This window comes from Ambystoma mexicanum, unplaced genomic scaffold, assembly GCF_040938575.1.
Source record: "Ambystoma mexicanum isolate Mex_15411 unplaced genomic scaffold, UKY_AmexF1_1 Mex_scaf141, whole genome shotgun sequence".
Lineage (NCBI taxonomy): Eukaryota > Metazoa > Chordata > Amphibia > Caudata > Ambystomatidae > Ambystoma > Ambystoma mexicanum.
This window is the reverse complement of record NW_027182371.1, coordinates 1-19,429: the sequence shown is the minus strand read 5'-3', so window position 1 is coordinate 19,429 and position 19,429 is coordinate 1. Positions and strand designations below refer to the sequence as shown.

The following is a 19,429-nucleotide window of genomic DNA, read 5'->3' as shown; positions in this document are numbered from 1 at the left end:
GCAGAGGGCGATGTTGGTTGAAGCCCTTACCTTCTCTGGCTGGCGGCCTACAAGACCAGGAAAGAAGCAGGCCCAGTAACAGCAGCTGAGGCCCCCAGCCCAGCCACGCCTAGGCAGGCATCAGCGGAAGGCTGACTCTCTACCCCAGTGCTGCTCCAAGTTGGTTTGGCAAAAGTTTGCAAAGAAGCTGCCCGTAAATTCACCTCAAGCCACACTAGCACTCACCCAGGCGTCAGTTCCTTACAAAAATAGAAAGAATCTCTAAAAAAGAAGAAATAAACACACACACAATTTTCCTGCTTCTATCCCCTCGACTCCTTGGAAGGCGGAGGGCAACCTTCGCCGCTGGTGGCCTTCACATGCAGGAAAGAAGCACACCCAGGAACAGCAGCTGAGGCTCCCAGCCCAGGCAGGCTTCAGCTGAAGGCCGACTTGGGAAGCACTGAGGCCAGACCCTGGGCTCCTGGGTCCCTCGGTTGAAGGCTCGAGGCCAGACCCCTTGGCTCCTGTGTCCCTTGGCTGAAGGCTCGACCAGTGCTCGACCAGGCTCGATCAGGCGAGATATTAGGTAGCATGGGGCCCAGCTGGGACTTCTAGGAAGCTTAGGGTGACGGCCGCTTCTGCCCCATCATCCAGAGGCCTGGCTATGGAGAGGCATGATGTGGCCTCCCTCCCTTCCTGCCTCTTGTAGGCACTTCTCCCCCGTGAGCACTTCCCGCTCCAAGTGTCCCCTTGTCTCCCAGGGTGCACTCTTCCTCTAGAGCCCACATATGCAGATGAGGCCCATCCACTTGCCTCCCCTAGCTGTAGGGGGCCTTGCGCGTCCACTGGAGAGAAAACGGGGAGACGCTGGAGGTGCTTTGCCAGGGACACGAGTGGCCCTTTCTGGCTGCATCCACCCACCCGAGGCGGCGAGCTGCTGCCCTGGCTTCAGTCTCCTGCTGCTCCAAGTTAGTTTGGCGACAACGTGTCCGCCTCTGACGGGGCTCTGCATTGGAGCGAGGGCTGCTGTCTGCCCCTGTGCCTTTTTCACGCGCCGTGTTTGTTAAAATTAAAAGCGGAATGGAGGAAAAATGTAGTTCAAGACGGGGAAGACGAACGCCGCCTATCGGGCACAGAGTAGCAAAATGCCTACAGCACCTGGTATTCCCAGGCGGTCTCCCATCCAAGTACTAACCAGGCCCGACCCTGCTTAGCTTCCGAGATCGGACGAGATCGGGCGCATTCAGGGTGGTATGGCCGTAGGCGAAGAGTGCGCCGATTCCGAGCCTCTTGTGCTGTGTCGGCTCCTCCGACGTCCACTGCCCTCTTGCAAGGCTGAACGCTGTCCTCTGCAGTGTGCTTCTGCCCTTCTTTTTGCCTCAAGCTCAGGAGCCACAGCTGCCAGCTTGGAAAAGCAACGAGCGGCTCCATGCACCCACTTTTGAAATACCCACTTGCCTACTCATGTTTGCAAAGAAAGTGTCTGTAAATTCAGGCCAAGCCACACTTGCACTCACTCACCCAAGCATCCGTTCCTTACAAAACTTTAAAAAAAAACTCGGAAAGAAAGATGGAAATAAACACACACACAATTTTCCTGCTGGGGTCTCCTCGACTCTTTGGAAGGCAGAGGGCGATGTTGGTTGAGGCCTTACCTTCTCGGGCTGGCGGCCTACAAGTCCAGGAAAGAAGCAGGCCCAGTAACAGCAGCTGAGGCCCCCAGCCCAGCCCAGGCAGGCATCAGCTTAAGGCTGACTCTCTACCCCACTGCTGCCCCAAATTGGTTTGGCAAAAGTTTGCAAAGAAGATGCCTGTAAATTTAACTCACGCCACACTAGCACTCACCCAGGCGTCGGTTCCTTACAAAAATAGAAAGCACCTCTAAAAAAGAAGAAATAAACACACACACAATTTTCCTGCTGGGGTCTCCTCGACTCTTTGAAAGGCAGAGGGCGATGTTGGTTGAGGCCCTTACCTTCTCCGGCTGGTGGCCTACAAGTCCAGGAAAGAAGCATGCCCAGTAACAGCAGCTGAGGCCCCCAGACCAGCCCAGCCCAGCCCAGGCAGCCATCAGCTGAAGGCTGACTCTCTACCCCAGTGCTGGTCCAAGTTGGTTTGGCAAAATTTTGCAAAGAAGATGCCTGTAAATGTAACTCACGCCACACTAGCACTCACCCAGGCGTCGGTTCCTTACAAAAATAGAAAGCACCTCTAAAAAAAGAAGAAATAAACACACACACAATTTTCCTGCTGCGGTCTCCTCGACTCTTTGGAAGGCAGAGGGCGATGTTGGTTGAAGCCCTTACCTTCTCTGGCTGGCGGCCTACAAGACCAGGAAAGAAGCAGGGCCAGTAACAGCAGCTGAGGCCCCCAGCCCAGCCACGCCTAGGCAGGCATCAGCGGAAGGCTGACTCTCTACCCCAGTGCTGCTCCAAGTTGGTTTGGCAAAAGTTTGCAAAGAAGCTGCCCGTAAATTCACCTCAAGCCACACTAGCACTCACCCAGTCGTCAGTTCCTTACAAAAATAGAAAGAATCTCTAAAAAAGAAGAAATAAACACACACACAATTTTCCTGCTTCTATTCCCTCGACTCTTTGGAAGGCAGAGGGCGATGTTGGTTGAGGCCTTACCTTCTCGGGCTGGCGGCCTACAAGTCCAGGAAAGAAGCAGGCCCAGTAACAGCAGCTGAGGCCCCCAGCCCAGCCCAGCCCAGGCAGGCATCAGCTTAAGGCTGACTCTCTACCCCACTGCTGCCCCAAATTGGTTTGGCAAAAGTTTGCAAAGAAGATGCCTGTAAATTTAACTCACGCCACACTAGCACTCACCCAGGCGTCGGTTCCTTACAAAAATAGAAAGCACCTCTAAAAAAGAAGAAATAAACACACACACAATTTTCCTGCTGCGGTCTCCTCGACTCTTTGGAAGGCAGAGGGCGATGTTGGTTGAAGCCCTTACCTTCTCTGGCTGGCGGCCTACAAGACCAGGAAAGAAGCAGGCCCAGTAACAGCAGCTGAGGCCCCCAGCCCAGCCACGCCTAGGCAGGCATCAGCGGAAGGCTGACTCTCTACCCCAGTGCTGCTCCAAGTTGGTTTGGCAAAAGTTTGCAAAGAAGCTGCCCGTAAATTCACCTCAAGCCACACTAGCACTCACCCAGTCGTCAGTTCCTTACAAAAATAGAAAGAATCTCTAAAAAAGAAGAAATAAACACACACACAATTTTCCTGCTTCTATCCCCTCGACTCTTTGGAAGGCAGAGGGCGATGTTGGTTGAGGCCTTACCTTCTCGGGCTGGCGGCCTACAAGTCCAGGAAAGAAGCAGGCCCAGTAACAGCAGCTGAGGCCCCCAGCCCAGCCCAGCCCAGGCAGGCATCAGCTTAAGGCTGACTCTCTACCCCACTGCTGCCCCAAATTGGTTTGGCAAAAGTTTGCAAAGAAGATGCCTGTAAATTTAACTCACGCCACACTAGCACTCACCCAGGCGTCGGTTCCTTACAAAAATAGAAAGCACCTCTAAAAAAGAAGAAATAAACACACACACAATTTTCCTGCTGGGGTCTCCTCGACTCTTTGAAAGGCAGAGGGCGATGTTGGTTGAGGCCCTTACCTTCTCCGGCTGGTGGCCTACAAGTCCAGGAAAGAAGCATGCCCAGTAACAGCAGCTGAGGCCCCCAGACCAGCCCAGCCCAGCCCAGGCAGCCATCAGCTGAAGGCTGACTCTCTACCCCAGTGCTGGTCCAAGTTGGTTTGGCAAAATTTTGCAAAGAAGATGCCTGTAAATGTAACTCACGCCACACTAGCACTCACCCAGGCGTCGGTTCCTTACAAAAATAGAAAGCACCTCTAAAAAAAGAAGAAATAAACACACACACAATTTTCCTGCTGCGGTCTCCTCGACTCTTTGGAAGGCAGAGGGCGATGTTGGTTGAAGCCCTTACCTTCTCTGGCTGGCGGCCTACAAGACCAGGAAAGAAGCAGGCCCAGTAACAGCAGCTGAGGCCCCCAGCCCAGCCACGCCTAGGCAGGCATCAGCTTAAGGCTGACTCTCTACCCCACTGCTGCCCCAAATTGGTTTGGCAAAAGTTTGCAAAGAAGATGCCTGTAAATTTAACTCACGCCACACTAGCACTCACCCAGGCGTCGGTTCCTTACAAAAATAGAAAGCACCTCTAAAAAAGAAGAAATAAACACACACACAATTTTCCTGCTGCGGTCTCCTCGACTCTTTGGAAGGCAGAGGGCGATGTTGGTTGAAGCCCTTACCTTCTCTGGCTGGCGGCCTACAAGACCAGGAAAGAAGCAGGCCCAGTAACAGCAGCTGAGGCCCCCAGCCCAGCCACGCCTAGGCAGGCATCAGCGGAATGCTGACTCTCTACCCCAGTGCTGCTCCAAGTTGGTTTGGCAAAAGTTTGCAAAGAAGCTGCCCGTAAATTCACCTCAAGCCACACTAGCACTCACCCAGGCGTCAGTTCCTTACAAAAATAGAAAGAATCTCTAAAAAAGAAGAAATAAACACACACACAATTTTCCTGCTTCTATCCCCTCGACTCCTTGGAAGGCGGAGGGCAACCTTCGCCGCTGGTGGCCTTCACATGCAGGAAAGAAGCACACCCAGGAACAGCAGCTGAGGCTCCCAGCCCAGGCAGGCTTCAGCTGAAGGCCGACTTGGGAAGCACTGAGGCCAGACCCTGGGCTCCTGGGTCCCTCGGTTGAAGGCTCGAGGCCAGACCCCTTGGCTCCTGTGTCCCTTGGCTGAAGGCTCGACCAGTGCTCGACCAGGCTCGATCAGGCGAGATATTAGGTAGCATGGGGCCCAGCTGGGACTTCTAGGAAGCTTAGGGTGACGGCCGCTTCTGCCCCATCATCCAGAGGCCTGGCTATGGAGAGGCATGATGTGGCCTCCCTCCCTTCCTGCCTCTTGTAGGCACTTCTCCCCCGTGAGCACTTCCCGCTCCAAGTGTCCCCTTGTCTCCCAGGGTGCACTCTTCCTCTAGAGCCCACATATGCAGATGAGGCCCATCCACTTGCCTCCCCTAGCTGTAGGGGGCCTTGCGCGTCCACTGGAGAGAAAACGGGGAGACGCTGGAGGTGCTTTGCCAGGGACACGAGTGGCCCTTTCTGGCTGCATCCACCCACCCGAGGCGGCGAGCTGCTGCCCTGGCTTCAGTCTCCTGCTGCTCCAAGTTAGTTTGGCGACAACGTGTCCGCCTCTGACGGGGCTCTGCATTGGAGCGAGGGCTGCTGTCTGCCCCTGTGCCTTTTTCACGCGCCGTGTTTGTTAAAATTAAAAGCGGAATGGAGGAAAAATGTAGTTCAAGACGGGGAAGACGAACGCCGCCTATCGGGCACAGAGTAGCAAAATGCCTACAGCACCTGGTATTCCCAGGCGGTCTCCCATCCAAGTACTAACCAGGCCCGACCCTGCTTAGCTTCCGAGATCGGACGAGATCGGGCGCATTCAGGGTGGTATGGCCGTAGGCGAAGAGTGCGCCGATTCCGAGCCTCTTGTGCTGTGTCGGCTCCTCCGACGTCCACTGCCCTCTTGCAAGGCTGAACGCTGTCCTCTGCAGTGTGCTTCTGCCCTTCTTTTTGCCTCAAGCTCAGGAGCCACAGCTGCCAGCTTGGAAAAGCAACGAGCGGCTCCATGCACCCACTTTTGAAATACCCACTTGCCTACTCATGTTTGCAAAGAAAGTGTCTGTAAATTCAGGCCAAGCCACACTTGCACTCACTCACCCAAGCATCCGTTCCTTACAAAACTTTAAAAAAAAACTCGGAAAGAAAGATGGAAATAAACACACACACAATTTTCCTGCTGGGGTCTCCTCGACTCTTTGGAAGGCAGAGGGCGATGTTGGTTGAGGCCTTACCTTCTCGGGCTGGCGGCCTACAAGTCCAGGAAAGAAGCAGGCCCAGTAACAGCAGCTGAGGCCCCCAGCCCAGCCCAGGCAGGCATCAGCTTAAGGCTGACTCTCTACCCCACTGCTGCCCCAAATTGGTTTGGCAAAAGTTTGCAAAGAAGATGCCTGTAAATTTAACTCACGCCACACTAGCACTCACCCAGGCGTCGGTTCCTTACAAAAATAGAAAGCACCTCTAAAAAAGAAGAAATAAACACACACACAATTTTCCTGCTGGGGTCTCCTCGACTCTTTGAAAGGCAGAGGGCGATGTTGGTTGAGGCCCTTACCTTCTCCGGCTGGTGGCCTACAAGTCCAGGAAAGAAGCATGCCCAGTAACAGCAGCTGAGGCCCCCAGACCAGCCCAGCCCAGGCAGCCATCAGCTGAAGGCTGACTCTCTACCCCAGTGCTGGTCCAAGTTGGTTTGGCAAAATTTTGCAAAGAAGATGCCTGTAAATGTAACTCACGCCACACTAGCACTCACCCAGGCGTCGGTTCCTTACAAAAATAGAAAGCACCTCTAAAAAAAGAAGAAATAAACACACACACAATTTTCCTGCTGCGGTCTCCTCGACTCTTTGGAAGGCAGAGGGCGATGTTGGTTGAAGCCCTTACCTTCTCTGGCTGGCGGCCTACAAGACCAGGAAAGAAGCAGGGCCAGTAACAGCAGCTGAGGCCCCCAGCCCAGCCACGCCTAGGCAGGCATCAGCGGAAGGCTGACTCTCTACCCCAGTGCTGCTCCAAGTTGGTTTGGCAAAAGTTTGCAAAGAAGCTGCCCGTAAATTCACCTCAAGCCACACTAGCACTCACCCAGTCGTCAGTTCCTTACAAAAATAGAAAGAATCTCTAAAAAAGAAGAAATAAACACACACACAATTTTCCTGCTTCTATTCCCTCGACTCTTTGGAAGGCAGAGGGCGATGTTGGTTGAGGCCTTACCTTCTCGGGCTGGCGGCCTACAAGTCCAGGAAAGAAGCAGGCCCAGTAACAGCAGCTGAGGCCCCCAGCCCAGCCCAGCCCAGGCAGGCATCAGCTTAAGGCTGACTCTCTACCCCACTGCTGCCCCAAATTGGTTTGGCAAAAGTTTGCAAAGAAGATGCCTGTAAATTTAACTCACGCCACACTAGCACTCACCCAGGCGTCGGTTCCTTACAAAAATAGAAAGCACCTCTAAAAAAGAAGAAATAAACACACACACAATTTTCCTGCTGCGGTCTCCTCGACTCTTTGGAAGGCAGAGGGCGATGTTGGTTGAAGCCCTTACCTTCTCTGGCTGGCGGCCTACAAGACCAGGAAAGAAGCAGGCCCAGTAACAGCAGCTGAGGCCCCCAGCCCAGCCACGCCTAGGCAGGCATCAGCGGAAGGCTGACTCTCTACCCCAGTGCTGCTCCAAGTTGGTTTGGCAAAAGTTTGCAAAGAAGCTGCCCGTAAATTCACCTCAAGCCACACTAGCACTCACCCAGTCGTCAGTTCCTTACAAAAATAGAAAGAATCTCTAAAAAAGAAGAAATAAACACACACACAATTTTCCTGCTTCTATCCCCTCGACTCTTTGGAAGGCAGAGGGCGATGTTGGTTGAGGCCTTACCTTCTCGGGCTGGCGGCCTACAAGTCCAGGAAAGAAGCAGGCCCAGTAACAGCAGCTGAGGCCCCCAGCCCAGCCCAGCCCAGGCAGGCATCAGCTTAAGGCTGACTCTCTACCCCACTGCTGCCCCAAATTGGTTTGGCAAAAGTTTGCAAAGAAGATGCCTGTAAATTTAACTCACGCCACACTAGCACTCACCCAGGCGTCGGTTCCTTACAAAAATAGAAAGCACCTCTAAAAAAGAAGAAATAAACACACACACAATTTTCCTGCTGGGGTCTCCTCGACTCTTTGAAAGGCAGAGGGCGATGTTGGTTGAGGCCCTTACCTTCTCCGGCTGGTGGCCTACAAGTCCAGGAAAGAAGCATGCCCAGTAACAGCAGCTGAGGCCCCCAGACCAGCCCAGCCCAGCCCAGGCAGCCATCAGCTGAAGGCTGACTCTCTACCCCAGTGCTGGTCCAAGTTGGTTTGGCAAAATTTTGCAAAGAAGATGCCTGTAAATGTAACTCACGCCACACTAGCACTCACCCAGGCGTCGGTTCCTTACAAAAATAGAAAGCACCTCTAAAAAAAGAAGAAATAAACACACACACAATTTTCCTGCTGCGGTCTCCTCGACTCTTTGGAAGGCAGAGGGCGATGTTGGTTGAAGCCCTTACCTTCTCTGGCTGGCGGCCTACAAGACCAGGAAAGAAGCAGGCCCAGTAACAGCAGCTGAGGCCCCCAGCCCAGCCACGCCTAGGCAGGCATCAGCTTAAGGCTGACTCTCTACCCCACTGCTGCCCCAAATTGGTTTGGCAAAAGTTTGCAAAGAAGATGCCTGTAAATTTAACTCACGCCACACTAGCACTCACCCAGGCGTCGGTTCCTTACAAAAATAGAAAGCACCTCTAAAAAAGAAGAAATAAACACACACACAATTTTCCTGCTGCGGTCTCCTCGACTCTTTGGAAGGCAGAGGGCGATGTTGGTTGAAGCCCTTACCTTCTCTGGCTGGCGGCCTACAAGACCAGGAAAGAAGCAGGCCCAGTAACAGCAGCTGAGGCCCCCAGCCCAGCCACGCCTAGGCAGGCATCAGCGGAAGGCTGACTCTCTACCCCAGTGCTGCTCCAAGTTGGTTTGGCAAAAGTTTGCAAAGAAGCTGCCCGTAAATTCACCTCAAGCCACACTAGCACTCACCCAGGCGTCAGTTCCTTACAAAAATAGAAAGAATCTCTAAAAAAGAAGAAATAAACACACACACAATTTTCCTGCTTCTATCCCCTCGACTCCTTGGAAGGCGGAGGGCAACCTTCGCCGCTGGTGGCCTTCACATGCAGGAAAGAAGCACACCCAGGAACAGCAGCTGAGGCTCCCAGCCCAGGCAGGCTTCAGCTGAAGGCCGACTTGGGAAGCACTGAGGCCAGACCCTGGGCTCCTGGGTCCCTCGGTTGAAGGCTCGAGGCCAGACCCCTTGGCTCCTGTGTCCCTTGGCTGAAGGCTCGACCAGTGCTCGACCAGGCTCGATCAGGCGAGATATTAGGTAGCATGGGGCCCAGCTGGGACTTCTAGGAAGCTTAGGGTGACGGCCGCTTCTGCCCCATCATCCAGAGGCCTGGCTATGGAGAGGCATGATGTGGCCTCCCTCCCTTCCTGCCTCTTGTAGGCACTTCTCCCCCGTGAGCACTTCCCGCTCCAGGTGTCCCCTTGTCTCCCAGGGTGCACTCTTCCTCTAGAGCCCACATATGCAGATGAGGCCCATCCACTTGCCTCCCCTAGCTGTAGGGGGCCTTGCGCGTCCACTGGAGAGAAAACGGGGAGACGCTGGAGGTGCTTTGCCAGGGACACGAGTGGCCCTTTCTGGCTGCATCCACCCACCCGAGGCGGCGAGCTGCTGCCCTGGCTTCAGTCTCCTGCTGCTCCAAGTTAGTTTGGCGACAACGTGTCCGCCTCTGACGGGGCTCTGCATTGGAGCGAGGGCTGCTGTCTGCCCCTGTGCCTTTTTCACGCGCCGTGTTTGTTAAAATTAAAAGCGGAATGGAGGAAAAATGTAGTTCAAGACGGGGAAGACGAACGCCGCCTATCGGGCACAGAGTAGCAAAATGCCTACAGCACCTGGTATTCCCAGGCGGTCTCCCATCCAAGTACTAACCAGGCCCGACCCTGCTTAGCTTCCGAGATCGGACGAGATCGGGCGCATTCAGGGTGGTATGGCCGTAGGCGAAGAGTGCGCCGATTCCGAGCCTCTTGTGCTGTGTCGGCTCCTCCGACGTCCACTGCCCTCTTGCAAGGCTGAACGCTGTCCTCTGCAGTGTGCTTCTGCCCTTCTTTTTGCCTCAAGCTCAGGAGCCACAGCTGCCAGCTTGGAAAAGCAACGAGCGGCTCCATGCACCCACTTTTGAAATACCCACTTGCCTACTCATGTTTGCAAAGAAAGTGTCTGTAAATTCAGGCCAAGCCACACTTGCACTCACTCACCCAAGCATCCGTTCCTTACAAAACTTTAAAAAAAAACTCGGAAAGAAAGATGGAAATAAACACACACACAATTTTCCTGCTGGGGTCTCCTCGACTCTTTGGAAGGCAGAGGGCGATGTTGGTTGAGGCCTTACCTTCTCGGGCTGGCGGCCTACAAGTCCAGGAAAGAAGCAGGCCCAGTAACAGCAGCTGAGGCCCCCAGCCCAGCCCAGGCAGGCATCAGCTTAAGGCTGACTCTCTACCCCACTGCTGCCCCAAATTGGTTTGGCAAAAGTTTGCAAAGAAGATGCCTGTAAATTTAACTCACGCCACACTAGCACTCACCCAGGCGTCGGTTCCTTACAAAAATAGAAAGCACCTCTAAAAAAGAAGAAATAAACACACACACAATTTTCCTGCTGGGGTCTCCTCGACTCTTTGAAAGGCAGAGGGCGATGTTGGTTGAGGCCCTTACCTTCTCCGGCTGGTGGCCTACAAGTCCAGGAAAGAAGCATGCCCAGTAACAGCAGCTGAGGCCCCCAGACCAGCCCAGCCCAGCCCAGGCAGCCATCAGCTGAAGGCTGACTCTCTACCCCAGTGCTGGTCCAAGTTGGTTTGGCAAAATTTTGCAAAGAAGATGCCTGTAAATGTAACTCACGCCACACTAGCACTCACCCAGGCGTCGGTTCCTTACAAAAATAGAAAGCACCTCTAAAAAAAGAAGAAATAAACACACACACAATTTTCCTGCTGCGGTCTCCTCGACTCTTTGGAAGGCAGAGGGCGATGTTGGTTGAAGCCCTTACCTTCTCTGGCTGGCGGCCTACAAGACCAGGAAAGAAGCAGGGCCAGTAACAGCAGCTGAGGCCCCCAGCCCAGCCACGCCTAGGCAGGCATCAGCGGAAGGCTGACTCTCTACCCCAGTGCTGCTCCAAGTTGGTTTGGCAAAAGTTTGCAAAGAAGCTGCCCGTAAATTCACCTCAAGCCACACTAGCACTCACCCAGTCGTCAGTTCCTTACAAAAATAGAAAGAATCTCTAAAAAAGAAGAAATAAACACACACACAATTTTCCTGCTTCTATTCCCTCGACTCTTTGGAAGGCAGAGGGCGATGTTGGTTGAGGCCTTACCTTCTCGGGCTGGCGGCCTACAAGTCCAGGAAAGAAGCAGGCCCAGTAACAGCAGCTGAGGCCCCCAGCCCAGCCCAGCCCAGGCAGGCATCAGCTTAAGGCTGACTCTCTACCCCACTGCTGCCCCAAATTGGTTTGGCAAAAGTTTGCAAAGAAGATGCCTGTAAATTTAACTCACGCCACACTAGCACTCACCCAGGCGTCGGTTCCTTACAAAAATAGAAAGCACCTCTAAAAAAGAAGAAATAAACACACACACAATTTTCCTGCTGCGGTCTCCTCGACTCTTTGGAAGGCAGAGGGCGATGTTGGTTGAAGCCCTTACCTTCTCTGGCTGGCGGCCTACAAGACCAGGAAAGAAGCAGGCCCAGTAACAGCAGCTGAGGCCCCCAGCCCAGCCACGCCTAGGCAGGCATCAGCGGAAGGCTGACTCTCTACCCCAGTGCTGCTCCAAGTTGGTTTGGCAAAAGTTTGCAAAGAAGCTGCCCGTAAATTCACCTCAAGCCACACTAGCACTCACCCAGTCGTCAGTTCCTTACAAAAATAGAAAGAATCTCTAAAAAAGAAGAAATAAACACACACACAATTTTCCTGCTTCTATCCCCTCGACTCTTTGGAAGGCAGAGGGCGATGTTGGTTGAGGCCTTACCTTCTCGGGCTGGCGGCCTACAAGTCCAGGAAAGAAGCAGGCCCAGTAACAGCAGCTGAGGCCCCCAGCCCAGCCCAGCCCAGGCAGGCATCAGCTTAAGGCTGACTCTCTACCCCACTGCTGCCCCAAATTGGTTTGGCAAAAGTTTGCAAAGAAGATGCCTGTAAATTTAACTCACGCCACACTAGCACTCACCCAGGCGTCGGTTCCTTACAAAAATAGAAAGCACCTCTAAAAAAGAAGAAATAAACACACACACAATTTTCCTGCTGGGGTCTCCTCGACTCTTTGAAAGGCAGAGGGCGATGTTGGTTGAGGCCCTTACCTTCTCCGGCTGGTGGCCTACAAGTCCAGGAAAGAAGCATGCCCAGTAACAGCAGCTGAGGCCCCCAGACCAGCCCAGCCCAGCCCAGGCAGCCATCAGCTGAAGGCTGACTCTCTACCCCAGTGCTGGTCCAAGTTGGTTTGGCAAAATTTTGCAAAGAAGATGCCTGTAAATGTAACTCACGCCACACTAGCACTCACCCAGGCGTCGGTTCCTTACAAAAATAGAAAGCACCTCTAAAAAAAGAAGAAATAAACACACACACAATTTTCCTGCTGCGGTCTCCTCGACTCTTTGGAAGGCAGAGGGCGATGTTGGTTGAAGCCCTTACCTTCTCTGGCTGGCGGCCTACAAGACCAGGAAAGAAGCAGGCCCAGTAACAGCAGCTGAGGCCCCCAGCCCAGCCACGCCTAGGCAGGCATCAGCTTAAGGCTGACTCTCTACCCCACTGCTGCCCCAAATTGGTTTGGCAAAAGTTTGCAAAGAAGATGCCTGTAAATTTAACTCACGCCACACTAGCACTCACCCAGGCGTCGGTTCCTTACAAAAATAGAAAGCACCTCTAAAAAAGAAGAAATAAACACACACACAATTTTCCTGCTGCGGTCTCCTCGACTCTTTGGAAGGCAGAGGGCGATGTTGGTTGAAGCCCTTACCTTCTCTGGCTGGCGGCCTACAAGACCAGGAAAGAAGCAGGCCCAGTAACAGCAGCTGAGGCCCCCAGCCCAGCCACGCCTAGGCAGGCATCAGCGGAAGGCTGACTCTCTATCCCAGTGCTGCTCCAAGTTGGTTTGGCAAAAGTTTGCAAAGAAGCTGCCCGTAAATTCACCTCAAGCCACACTAGCACTCACCCAGGCGTCAGTTCCTTACAAAAATAGAAAGAATCTCTAAAAAAGAAGAAATAAACACACACACAATTTTCCTGCTTCTATCCCCTCGACTCCTTGGAAGGCGGAGGGCAACCTTCGCCGCTGGTGGCCTTCACATGCAGGAAAGAAGCACACCCAGGAACAGCAGCTGAGGCTCCCAGCCCAGGCAGGCTTCAGCTGAAGGCCGACTTGGGAAGCACTGAGGCCAGACCCTGGGCTCCTGGGTCCCTCGGTTGAAGGCTCGAGGCCAGACCCCTTGGCTCCTGTGTCCCTTGGCTGAAGGCTCGACCAGTGCTCGACCAGGCTCGATCAGGCGAGATATTAGGTAGCATGGGGCCCAGCTGGGACTTCTAGGAAGCTTAGGGTGACGGCCGCTTCTGCCCCATCATCCAGAGGCCTGGCTATGGAGAGGCATGATGTGGCCTCCCTCCCTTCCTGCCTCTTGTAGGCACTTCTCCCCCGTGAGCACTTCCCGCTCCAAGTGTCCCCTTGTCTCCCAGGGTGCACTCTTCCTCTAGAGCCCACATATGCAGATGAGGCCCATCCACTTGCCTCCCCTAGCTGTAGGGGGCCTTGCGCGTCCACTGGAGAGAAAACGGGGAGACGCTGGAGGTGCTTTGCCAGGGACACGAGTGGCCCTTTCTGGCTGCATCCACCCACCCGAGGCGGCGAGCTGCTGCCCTGGCTTCAGTCTCCTGCTGCTCCAAGTTAGTTTGGCGACAACGTGTCCGCCTCTGACGGGGCTCTGCATTGGAGCGAGGGCTGCTGTCTGCCCCTGTGCCTTTTTCACGCGCCGTGTTTGTTAAAATTAAAAGCGGAATGGAGGAAAAATGTAGTTCAAGACGGGGAAGACGAACGCCGCCTATCGGGCACAGAGTAGCAAAATGCCTACAGCACCTGGTATTCCCAGGCGGTCTCCCATCCAAGTACTAACCAGGCCCGACCCTGCTTAGCTTCCGAGATCGGACGAGATCGGGCGCATTCAGGGTGGTATGGCCGTAGGCGAAGAGTGCGCCGATTCCGAGCCTCTTGTGCTGTGTCGGCTCCTCCGACGTCCACTGCCCTCTTGCAAGGCTGAACGCTGTCCTCTGCAGTGTGCTTCTGCCCTTCTTTTTGCCTCAAGCTCAGGAGCCACAGCTGCCAGCTTGGAAAAGCAACGAGCGGCTCCATGCACCCACTTTTGAAATACCCACTTGCCTACTCATGTTTGCAAAGAAAGTGTCTGTAAATTCAGGCCAAGCCACACTTGCACTCACTCACCCAAGCATCCGTTCCTTACAAAACTTTAAAAAAAAACTCGGAAAGAAAGATGGAAATAAACACACACACAATTTTCCTGCTGGGGTCTCCTCGACTCTTTGGAAGGCAGAGGGCGATGTTGGTTGAGGCCTTACCTTCTCGGGCTGGCGGCCTACAAGTCCAGGAAAGAAGCAGGCCCAGTAACAGCAGCTGAGGCCCCCAGCCCAGCCCAGGCAGGCATCAGCTTAAGGCTGACTCTCTACCCCACTGCTGCCCCAAATTGGTTTGGCAAAAGTTTGCAAAGAAGATGCCTGTAAATTTAACTCACGCCACACTAGCACTCACCCAGGCGTCGGTTCCTTACAAAAATAGAAAGCACCTCTAAAAAAGAAGAAATAAACACACACACAATTTTCCTGCTGGGGTCTCCTCGACTCTTTGAAAGGCAGAGGGCGATGTTGGTTGAGGCCCTTACCTTCTCCGGCTGGTGGCCTACAAGTCCAGGAAAGAAGCATGCCCAGTAACAGCAGCTGAGGCCCCCAGACCAGCCCAGCCCAGCCCAGGCAGCCATCAGCTGAAGGCTGACTCTCTACCCCAGTGCTGGTCCAAGTTGGTTTGGCAAAATTTTGCAAAGAAGATGCCTGTAAATGTAACTCACGCCACACTAGCACTCACCCAGGCGTCGGTTCCTTACAAAAATAGAAAGCACCTCTAAAAAAAGAAGAAATAAACACACACACAATTTTCCTGCTGCGGTCTCCTCGACTCTTTGGAAGGCAGAGGGCGATGTTGGTTGAAGCCCTTACCTTCTCTGGCTGGCGGCCTACAAGACCAGGAAAGAAGCAGGGCCAGTAACAGCAGCTGAGGCCCCCAGCCCAGCCACGCCTAGGCAGGCATCAGCGGAAGGCTGACTCTCTACCCCAGTGCTGCTCCAAGTTGGTTTGGCAAAAGTTTGCAAAGAAGCTGCCCGTAAATTCACCTCAAGCCACACTAGCACTCACCCAGTCGTCAGTTCCTTACAAAAATAGAAAGAATCTCTAAAAAAGAAGAAATAAACACACACACAATTTTCCTGCTTCTATTCCCTCGACTCTTTGGAAGGCAGAGGGCGATGTTGGTTGAGGCCTTACCTTCTCGGGCTGGCGGCCTACAAGTCCAGGAAAGAAGCAGGCCCAGTAACAGCAGCTGAGGCCCCCAGCCCAGCCCAGCCCAGGCAGGCATCAGCTTAAGGCTGACTCTCTACCCCACTGCTGCCCCAAATTGGTTTGGCAAAAGTTTGCAAAGAAGATGCCTGTAAATTTAACTCACGCCACACTAGCACTCACCCAGGCGTCGGTTCCTTACAAAAATAGAAAGCACCTCTAAAAAAGAAGAAATAAACACACACACAATTTTCCTGCTGCGGTCTCCTCGACTCTTTGGAAGGCAGAGGGCGATGTTGGTTGAAGCCCTTACCTTCTCTGGCTGGCGGCCTACAAGACCAGGAAAGAAGCAGGCCCAGTAACAGCAGCTGAGGCCCCCAGCCCAGCCACGCCTAGGCAGGCATCAGCGGAAGGCTGACTCTCTACCCCAGTGCTGCTCCAAGTTGGTTTGGCAAAAGTTTGCAAAGAAGCTGCCCGTAAATTCACCTCAAGCCACACTAGCACTCACCCAGTCGTCAGTTCCTTACAAAAATAGAAAGAATCTCTAAAAAAGAAGAAATAAACACACACACAATTTTCCTGCTTCTATCCCCTCGACTCTTTGGAAGGCAGAGGGCGATGTTGGTTGAGGCCTTACCTTCTCGGGCTGGCGGCCTACAAGTCCAGGAAAGAAGCAGGCCCAGTAACAGCAGCTGAGGCCCCCAGCCCAGCCCAGCCCAGGCAGGCATCAGCTTAAGGCTGACTCTCTACCCCACTGCTGCCCCAAATTGGTTTGGCAAAAGTTTGCAAAGAAGATGCCTGTAAATTTAACTCACGCCACACTAGCACTCACCCAGGCGTCGGTTCCTTACAAAAATAGAAAGCACCTCTAAAAAAGAAGAAATAAACACACACACAATTTTCCTGCTGGGGTCTCCTCGACTCTTTGAAAGGCAGAGGGCGATGTTGGTTGAGGCCCTTACCTTCTCCGGCTGGTGGCCTACAAGTCCAGGAAAGAAGCATGCCCAGTAACAGCAGCTGAGGCCCCCAGACCAGCCCAGCCCAGCCCAGGCAGCCATCAGCTGAAGGCTGACTCTCTACCCCAGTGCTGGTCCAAGTTGGTTTGGCAAAATTTTGCAAAGAAGATGCCTGTAAATGTAACTCACGCCACACTAGCACTCACCCAGGCGTCGGTTCCTTACAAAAATAGAAAGCACCTCTAAAAAAAGAAGAAATAAACACACACACAATTTTCCTGCTGCGGTCTCCTCGACTCTTTGGAAGGCAGAGGGCGATGTTGGTTGAAGCCCTTACCTTCTCTGGCTGGCGGCCTACAAGACCAGGAAAGAAGCAGGCCCAGTAACAGCAGCTGAGGCCCCCAGCCCAGCCACGCCTAGGCAGGCATCAGCTTAAGGCTGACTCTCTACCCCACTGCTGCCCCAAATTGGTTTGGCAAAAGTTTGCAAAGAAGATGCCTGTAAATTTAACTCACGCCACACTAGCACTCACCCAGGCGTCGGTTCCTTACAAAAATAGAAAGCACCTCTAAAAAAGAAGAAATAAACACACACACAATTTTCCTGCTGCGGTCTCCTCGACTCTTTGGAAGGCAGAGGGCGATGTTGGTTGAAGCCCTTACCTTCTCTGGCTGGCGGCCTACAAGACCAGGAAAGAAGCAGGCCCAGTAACAGCAGCTGAGGCCCCCAGCCCAGCCACGCCTAGGCAGGCATCAGCGGAATGCTGACTCTCTACCCCAGTGCTGCTCCAAGTTGGTTTGGCAAAAGTTTGCAAAGAAGCTGCCCGTAAATTCACCTCAAGCCACACTAGCACTCACCCAGGCGTCAGTTCCTTACAAAAATAGAAAGAATCTCTAAAAAAGAAGAAATAAACACACACACAATTTTCCTGCTTCTATCCCCTCGACTCCTTGGAAGGCGGAGGGCAACCTTCGCCGCTGGTGGCCTTCACATGCAGGAAAGAAGCACACCCAGGAACAGCAGCTGAGGCTCCCAGCCCAGGCAGGCTTCAGCTGAAGGCCGACTTGGGAAGCACTGAGGCCAGACCCTGGGCTCCTGGGTCCCTCGGTTGAAGGCTCGAGGCCAGACCCCTTGGCTCCTGTGTCCCTTGGCTGAAGGCTCGACCAGTGCTCGACCAGGCTCGATCAGGCGAGATATTAGGTAGCATGGGGCCCAGCTGGGACTTCTAGGAAGCTTAGGGTGACGGCCGCTTCTGCCCCATCATCCAGAGGCCTGGCTATGGAGAGGCATGATGTGGCCTCCCTCCCTTCCTGCCTCTTGTAGGCACTTCTCCCCCGTGAGCACTTCCCGCTCCAAGTGTCCCCTTGTCTCCCAGGGTGCACTCTTCCTCTAGAGCCCACATATGCAGATGAGGCCCATCCACTTGCCTCCCCTAGCTGTAGGGGGCCTTGCGCGTCCACTGGAGAGAAAACGGGGAGACGCTGGAGGTGCTTTGCCAGGGACACGAGTGGCCCTTTCTGGCTGCATCCACCCACCCGAGGCGGCGAGCTGCTGCCCTGGCTTCAGTCTCCTGCTGCTCCAAGTTAGTTTGGCGACAACGTGTCCGCCTCTGACGGGGCTCTGCATTGGAGCGAGGGCTGCTGTCTGCCCCTGTGCCTTTTTCACGCGCCGTGTTTGTTAAAATTAAAAGCGGAATGGAGGAAAAATGTAGTTCAAGACGGGGAAGACGAACGCCGCCTATCGGGCACAGAGTAGCAAAATGCCTACAGCACCTGGTATTCCCAGGCGGTCTCCCATCCAAGTACTAACCAGGCCCGACCCTGCTTAGCTTCCGAGATCGGACGAGATCGGGCGCATTCAGGGTGGTATGGCCGTAGGCGAAGAGTGCGCCGATTCCGAGCCTCTTGTGCTGTGTCGGCTCCTCCGACGTCCACTGCCCTCTTGCAAGGCTGAACGCTGTCCTCTGCAGTGTGCTTCTGCCCTTCTTTTTGCCTCAAGCTCAGGAGCCACAGCTGCCAGCTTGGAAAAGCAACGAGCGGCTCCATGCACCCACTTTTGAAATACCCACTTGCCTACTCATGTTTGCAAAGAAAGTGTCTGTAAATTCAGGCCAAGCCACACTTGCACTCACTCACCCAAGCATCCGTTCCTTACAAAACTTTAAAAAAAAACTCGGAAAGAAAGATGGAAATAAACACACACACAATTTTCCTGCTGGGGTCTCCTCGACTCTTTGGAAGGCAGAGGGCGATGTTGGTTGAGGCCTTACCTTCTCGGGCTGGCGGCCTACAAGTCCAGGAAAGAAGCAGGCCCAGTAACAGCAGCTGAGGCCCCCAGCCCAGCCCAGGCAGGCATCAGCTTAAGGCTGACTCTCTACCCCACTGCTGCCCCAAATTGGTTTGGCAAAAGTTTGCAAAGAAGATGCCTGTAAATTTAACTCACGCCACACTAGCACTCACCCAGGCGTCGGTTCCTTACAAAAATAGAAAGCACCTCTAAAAAAGAAGAAATAAACACACACACAATTTTCCTGCTGGGGTCTCCTCGACTCTTTGAAAGGCAGAGGGCGATGTTGGTTGAGGCCCTTACCTTCTCCGGCTGGTGGCCTACAAGTCCAGGAAAGAAGCATGCCCAGTAACAGCAGCTGAGGCCCCCAGACCAGCCCAGCCCAGCCCAGGCAGCCATCAGCTGAAGGCTGACTCTCTACCCCAGTGCTGGTCCAAGTTGGTTTGGCAAAATTTTGCAAAGAAGATGCCTGTAAATGTAACTCACGCCACACTAGCACTCACCCAGGCGTCGGTTCCTTACAAAAATAGAAAGCACCTCTAAAAAAAGAAGAAATAAACACACACACAATTTTCCTGCTGCGGTCTCCTCGACTCTTTGGAAGGCAGAGGGCGATGTTGGTTGAAGCCCTTACCTTCTCTGGCTGGCGGCCTACAAGACCAGGAAAGAAGCAGGGCCAGTAACAGCAGCTGAGGCCCCCAGCCCAGCCACGCCTAGGCAGGCATCAGCGGAAGGCTGACTCTCTACCCCAGTGCTGCTCCAAGTTGGTTTGGCAAAAGTTTGCAAAGAAGCTGCCCGTAAATTCACCTCAAGCCACACTAGCACTCACCCAGTCGTCAGTTCCTTACAAAAATAGAAAGAATCTCTAAAAAAGAAGAAATAAACACACACACAATTTTCCTGCTTCTATTCCCTCGACTCTTTGGAAGGCA

General features: G+C 53.6%; 5 non-coding genes across 5 annotated transcripts; all 5 read right to left on the bottom strand.

Annotated features, from left to right (window-relative positions):
* Positions 1–1,128: 1,128 nt before the first annotated feature.
* Positions 1,129–1,247, bottom strand: LOC138553947 (5S ribosomal RNA). The gene has a single exon (XR_011297250.1). It is a non-coding gene; the product is annotated as a 5S ribosomal RNA (ribosomal RNA).
* A 4,093-nt stretch (positions 1,248–5,340) lies between these two features.
* LOC138553936 (5S ribosomal RNA) lies at positions 5,341–5,459 on the bottom strand. Its single transcript, XR_011297239.1, has one exon. It is a non-coding gene; the product is annotated as a 5S ribosomal RNA (ribosomal RNA).
* Positions 5,460–9,547: 4,088 nt separating this feature from the next.
* On the bottom strand, positions 9,548–9,666 carry LOC138553925 (5S ribosomal RNA). Its single transcript, XR_011297228.1, has one exon. It is a non-coding gene; the product is annotated as a 5S ribosomal RNA (ribosomal RNA).
* A 4,093-nt stretch (positions 9,667–13,759) lies between these two features.
* LOC138553914 (5S ribosomal RNA) lies at positions 13,760–13,878 on the bottom strand. Its single transcript, XR_011297217.1, has one exon. It is a non-coding gene; the product is annotated as a 5S ribosomal RNA (ribosomal RNA).
* Positions 13,879–17,971: 4,093 nt separating this feature from the next.
* Positions 17,972–18,090, bottom strand: LOC138553871 (5S ribosomal RNA). The gene has a single exon (XR_011297174.1). It is a non-coding gene; the product is annotated as a 5S ribosomal RNA (ribosomal RNA).
* Positions 18,091–19,429: the final 1,339 nt, after the last annotated feature.